This window comes from Schistocerca americana, chromosome 2 (genome assembly GCF_021461395.2).
Source record: "Schistocerca americana isolate TAMUIC-IGC-003095 chromosome 2, iqSchAmer2.1, whole genome shotgun sequence".
Taxonomy (NCBI): Eukaryota; Metazoa; Arthropoda; class Insecta; order Orthoptera; family Acrididae; genus Schistocerca; species Schistocerca americana.
The window spans coordinates 649,067,958-649,075,172 of record NC_060120.1 but is presented as its reverse complement, the minus strand read 5'-3'; positions in this window follow the sequence as shown (position 1 = coordinate 649,075,172).

The following is a 7,215-nucleotide window of genomic DNA, read 5'->3' as shown; positions in this document are numbered from 1 at the left end:
ATGAAGCCAAAACGGAAATACATCTGATAAAATACACTATGCTTCAACATCACAGAATCTTGATTTTGCAGCTGAACAAATAGCTCAAGGTGATCTAATTTATTTCATTCGAAACCTAGGTCTTCCAAAATGAAAACTGTGTTTCTAAGTTCTACGAGGAAACAATGTAGTCTTCTACGAGTGAAACCGCTTACTAATCTGTCAATCTACACTACTGGCCATTAAAATTGCTACACCACGAAGATGACGTGCTACAGACGCGATATTTAACCGACAGAAAGAAGATGCTGTGATATGAAAATGATTAGCTTTTCAGAGCATTCACACAAGGTTGGCGCCAGTGGCGACACCTACAACGTGCTGACATGAGGAAAGTTTCCAACCGATTTCTCATACACAAACAGCAGTTGACCGGTGTTGCTGGTGAAACGTTGTTGTGATGTCTCGTGTAAGGAGGAGAACTGCGTACCATCACGTTTCCGACTTTGATTAAGGTCGGATTGTAGCTTATCCTGATTGCGGTTTATCCTATCGCGACATTGCTGCTCGCGTTGGTCGATATCCAATGACTGTTAGTAGAATATGGAATCGGTGGGTTCAGGGGGGTAATACGGAACGCAGTGCTGGATCCCAACGGCCTCGTATCACTAGCAGTCGAGATGACAGGCATCTTGCCGGCCGAAGTGGCCGTGCGGTTAAAGGCGCTGCAGTCTGGAACCGCAAGACCGCTACGGTCGCAGGTTCGAATCCTGCCTCAGGCATGGATGTTTGTGATGTCCTTAGGTTAGTTAGATTTAACTAGTTCTAAGTTCTAGGGGACTAATGACCTCAGCAGTTGAGTCCCATAGTGCTCAGAGCCATTTGAACCATTTGACAGGCATCTTATCCGCATGGCTGTAACGGATCGTGCAGCCACGTCTCGGTCACTGAGTCAACAGATGGGGACGTTTAAGACAACAACCATCTCCACGAACAGTTCGGCGATGTTTGCAGCAGCATGGACTATCAGCTCGGAGACCATGGCTGCGGTTACCCTCACAGACAGGAGCGCCTGCGATGATATACTCAACGACGAACCTGGGTGCACGAACGGCAAAACGTCGTTTTTTCGGATGAATCCAGGTTCTGTTTACAGCATCATGATGGTCGCATCCGTATTTGGCGACATCGCGGTGAACGCACATTGGAAGCGTGTATTCGTAATCGCCATACTGGCATACCACCCGGCGTGATGGTATGGGGTGCCATTGGTTACACGTCTCGGTCACCTCTTGCTCGCACTGACGGCACTTTGAACAGTGGACGTTACATTTCAAATGTGTTACGACCCGTGGCTCTACCCTTCATTCGATCCCTGCGAAACCCTACATTTCAGCAGGATAATGCACGGCCGCATGTTGCAGGAGCTGAAGGGGCCTTTCTGGATACAGAAAATGTTCGACTGCTGCCCTGCCCAGATCTCTCACCAATTGAAAACGTCTGGTCAATGGTGGCCGAGCAACTGGCTCGTCACAATACGCCAGTCACTACTCTTGATGAACTGTGGCATCGTGTAGAAGCTGCATGGGCAGCTGTACGTGTACACTCCATCCAAGCTCTGTTTGACTCAATGCCCAGGCGCATCAAGGCCGTTATTACGGCCAGAGCTGGTTGTTCTGGGTACTGATTTCTCAGGATCTATGCACCCAAACTGCGCGAAAATGTAATCACATGTCAGTTCTAGTATCATATATTTGTCCAATGAATACACGTTTACCATCTGCATTTCATCTTGGTGTAGCAATTTTAATGGCCAGTAGTGTACAACACACGGGAGAAAGATTTCTTTCAATTTTTTAAAAGGAGACTAACTAAAATGTATGTTTCGACGTGAATGGTTTGATGAAGCTTTGAATGTGGTACAGGGACGAGATGGATGAGGCTCTTCGTAGATGCATCACAGCTTATTTTGAAAGCTGTGTTGCTACATAATAGGAATTGATGCATTTAGTTCCTGTAGGTACGCTACCCATATAAAGGAGACATATGCCAATGTGAATCTTTTTTCTGGAGCCAACTACGTAGAAAAACCACAGCTGACAGATATGTGGAGACGTCAGAGTGACTGCAGTATTGGTGGGCATCCAGGTGGGATGCACAAAATACTGCTGTTTGCTGTGTGAGAGGGGCAGTCGGGATCGATTTGCAGACACTGGTCTCATGGGAAACTCTGCGTCCCGGATATAAGAACGTTCAGCACAGTCCGCTGGTAGATTGAAATAAAATTATTCTGCCGCCCTTATACATCAAACTCAGCCTCAAGAAGAACTTTGTAAAGGGAGTGAACAAGGATGGAGACGCTTCCAAGTGCGTGAGAGACAAATTTCAACAGCTGAGTGAGGTGAAATGGAAGGAAGGATTCTACATTGTTCCTGAAATTTGTAAAATTCTCATGGATCAAAACATTGCCTTAGTCCTCCAGGGCAATGAGAAGCAAGCTTGTGAATCCTTTAAAATGACGTGTTGGGTAACATATGGGCTGCAAATTATGCTGGAATTCAATATGGTGTTAGCCTTGACAACTGCTTCCATTCTCGCAGGCATACGTTCAGTCAGGCGCGGATTGCTGCACTGAGAAGAGGTATCGGTGAGGCCTGGCACGTAACCACACAGACACAGGCCGTGCATTATGAATAGGTGCTCTATCGTGTTGAAAGATGTAATCGCCATCCCCGAATTGCTCTGCAACAGTGGGAAGCAAGAAGGTGCTTAAAACATCAATATAGGCCTGTGCTGTGATAGTGCCACGCAAAACAACTAGGGCTGCAAGCCCCCTCCACGAAAAACACGACCACACCGTAACACCATCGCCTCCGAATTTTACTGTTGGAACTACACACGCTGGCAGATGAAATTCACCGGGCATTCGCCATACCCACACCCTGACATCGGATCGCCACATCGTGCACCGTGACTCGTCACTCCACACAACGTTTTTCCACTGTTCAATAGTCCAATGTTTTCGCACCTTACACCAAGGGAGGCGTCGTTTGACATTTACGGGCGTGATGTGTGGCTTATGAGCAGCCGCTCGACCATGAAATCCGAGTTGTCTCACCACCCGCCTGACTGTCATAGTACTTGCTGTGGATCCTGATGCAGTCCTGTGTGATGGTCTGGACAGATGTCTGCGTATTACACGTTACCACCCTCTTCAACTGTCGGCGGTCTGTGTCAGTCAACAGACGAGGCCGGCCTGTACGCTTTTGTACTGCACGTGTCCCTTCACGTTTCCACTTCACTATCACATCGGAAACAGTGGACCTAGGGATGTTTAGGAGTGTGGAAATCTCGCGTCAGAGGTATGACCCAAGTGACACCCAATCATCTGACCACGTTCGACGTCTGTGAGTTCCGCGGAGCACCCCATTCTGCTCTCTCACGATGTCTAAGGACTACTTAGGTAGCTGATATGGAGTACTTGGCATTAGGTGGCAGCACAATGCACCTAATATGAAAAAGGTATATTTTTGGGGGTGTCCGGATGCTTTTGATCACCCAGTGTATCAGTGTCGGTGGAGTTGTTCTCTGATTACATATTTCGGTTGGATATTGTTTGGAGATGCGCAAGAAAAGGATCACGGTAGACAAGCATAGACACAGCGTCCTCTCCTACAGGAGTACACGTCTGTGTTTGATGTAATGTTTTGTATTCATATACAAGATCGTTATAGTTAAAGTGCAGCTATTCACGGAAGTCCGTCATGGGCTGTAATCATCGCATGACAGTGAAACTTGGTAGATGTGTTAATGCGTTACTGCGGAACCGATTTACGCTGTGAAAAAAAAAGTTTCAATTGTGTCCAACAGGTGCAAATCTGGCTCTGTCAATGCAAGAGCGATGTATAGAAATGTTCCGATATCTAACGGATTAGGAACGAGACGTCGGCAGGAAAGGTCAAACAAGTGAGTAACGTATACTGCTAATTTTATTAGTAATTGCGGCTTACAGAATTTTTTCAATATGAGCATCAGAGACGTGATTAACTGTTTCCTGCAGTACTTCCTGTGGAATCTGAGCAACGTGTTCCTGTACACTCCCCAACAGATCAGATAGAGACCGAATTTTTCCGTAGTAAACGCGTTATTGTAGGTATTCTCAAAGCCAAAAGTCACATGGATTGAGATCAGGTCATTTTGCAGGCCCTGTAACTGGAAAAGCTCTGGAGATAAGACGTTCCTGGAAGCAGATCGTTAACTGGGCGAGCGACATCTGGTGGTGCTGCCCTACCTTGCGTGAAAACAGTCGCTTTCACACATGTGCACTCTTACAAAGCAGGAATGATACACTTGTAGGAGGAAGCCTCGATAACGTGAAAACGTCACAGTAAACATGACAGGATCTCTGGATGTGTTCTCTTCAAAGAAGAGCGGACAGAGAATACAAATGCTTGTGAAATCGCACGACTCAGTCATATACGGCGAATGCAATGGCTCTTCGTGCACAGTATACGCTTTAACAGTACCATAAATTTGGTGGTTCTATGTATTCACTACACCCTGTACAGTAAAATATGCCTCATCACTCCGTAGAATATTGCCCGGCCACATGTCATCAAGTGCGATCCATGTCAGGAATCGAAGAGCAAATCCAGAACGTTGCTGCGGATCTTGTAAGGGTACCAGTGTAAAATAGACGGGAAAACTTTCGGTTGTGATGCCCGTGGGGTGGACAATTCTCGTGACACTGCACGAGCACTAGCACTACTCGGGGCACGCGCTGCATGGTCAGTTATACTACATCAAGCTCAACCTTGTTTTCTAATTTCATTATCATTATTTAAACCACATAAAACTATTTAAAGACACTGGGCGTCTTCTCAGAACTTTTAGTCAGCGATACTCTCTCAGTGCAGCACTGTAATTGCTGCCGTTCACATAAAGCAGTTTCACTAACCGCGCCCGGTCTGACTTCTCGATAACCATAATGTTTACTCACGTTACGGCTTCTCAAATGAAAGCGTCGGTGTTATACCGTCATACATATAGAGTGCAGCGCCGGATTTGCACATGGTGGCCAAAAGTTGAACTATTTTTTTCAGCGTAAATAGTTTCCGCAATAATGCATTAGAATATATAGCAAGTTCCGCTGCCGTATGATAATTACAGCCCGCACTGGCCCACTGTGAGCAGCTGCACTTCATATTATAACCACGCGCTATGTTTGTGTAGTCCAGTATAGTTTGTTTCGATCTTATTTTCATATTTAAAAGTTACGTTCAGACACTTTGTACTAGTTTTATATGATACTGTTAAGTGTTGCGGCTCACTGACACACTATTATTGTGTTTCTCCAAAACGAGAGCTGATAAAAAGCTGGTAGAAGATTCTTATTCTACAGCTCCAAATTAGTAGAGTTCTACATCTTTCATTCAGGTAATATAAAAGAAAAATTCGCAATTAGCCAGGAACACCGCATAGTGAGCTCGTGTCGGATGTAAAACTATTGAGACAGTTCAGGTGTGAGCGCGTGCTGCGGGTCGCTGTGGCGGAGTACCTGATGGATCGCATGAGCATGCGGTAGGGCGAGCGCGCCGCAGCCGCCGCCGCTGCAGGGCCGGCGCAGTCCTCCTCGGCGACCGCCGGCAGCGACATCCCGGACACCACTGGCCGGGCAGGGCAGCGACGGCTTCCTGCAGCCGGCAAGCCGCTTCCTGCCAGCGCTCTGGGAAACTCCCGTCACCGGCTCTGCACGTGCTACCCGAGTCGTCCGTGTTTGGAACCTCTCAGCAGGTATCTTCGATGGTCGGAACGTCTGAAGATCATTCACTCGCTATCTTCGTGCAGCATCAACGTGAAGCTGCTGCTATTCACCGCAACTGTACTGGTAGCAGAAGTGTTGGTTTGGGCATGGCGTCAAAATGTGAGATCATCTGAGTGGTAGCTTTTGAAAACCCCACGATACGAGGGGGCTTAGTAACTGATGCAACACATTCTTTTTTCTGAAAGTACGTTGGTTTTACTCAGGATTCCAAAACACCATATAATTCCACACTCTTTTGGCTACAAAACCCCATTTTTCAAAACAATCACGCTTCACTGCGACAGCCTTACACCACCTTACTGAAAGGGCCTGTATGCCCGCTGGTTGACGTCGGAGCGAAGGTCTTGCTGCATCAATAATCTCCCCATCATCTACGCACTGTTTCCGCGGAGTGCGTCCTTCAGTGAGCCAACCAGATGGAAGATGGAAGGTGCGAGTTCTGGGCTGTAAGGTGGACTGGGAACCCAGCGCGCATGCCCCTTTGAGCACAGCAACTGTTCGACGAGTGTGTCAGCACTGCCAATAGAGACGACCTGTTGTTTAACGGGGTGGTAGATTGTGATCTACCGGTCGCCTCGAATGAGAGTGTCCGCACGTTCCAGCCTTGCAGGAGTCACAGCTGAGTGCGGCCAGCTGGCACGCAGGAAATCGGACAGGTTTGCACGTCATTACTGCGATGATGGCAGATGCCTCGCCCAATGACTCACCATGCTTTAGTTCACTGCCAGCTCTCCGTAGACATTCTGCAGGCGCCTATGAATATCTGCGATGCTGTGATTTTCCTCCAAAAGAAAATGGCAGCTCTCTGCGTGAAACACATCTCCTTTACAGATGCCGTTTTGGAGGCTAGGTATATCACCACACATAGGAACTTTATGAAACTAAAGGGCTGAATAGGGAACATTCCACGATGTCCCACAAGAAATTCAGCACTTTTTCAACCGAAATTAACCGAGAAAAAAATGTGTTGCATTACTCATTCAACGCCCGTCGTACTATGGTAAGAGAGTTGCCTTATCTGCCTACTGCTGGGATCGTTTACATGGTATTTCGGTCAAAATCGCTGTATTGTTTATTAGTGATGTTAAATCACCTGCAGTGTTACTGGACGAGATACGATAAGCAGGGGTGAGTTTTCTGGAACTATAGGTAATATCCGAATTAAATTTACTGAAGATGCCTTTATGTAAAAGGAAAAACGAATAAACTACATTGCAGCAAGAAAACACGTTAAAATCAATAAAGCGAATATAAAAGTGCCTGTTGGGTGCCTGGTCGAACATTTGTCCCCAGTTGTCATAAGAACTTCCCATCTACCACCCCCACCTCGCCGTGGCCCCGTCCTATCATTACTTCACAACGTAACCAAACTAGTAATTCCCGTTTCACCCTTGCGAAAAAAAGGATAAATT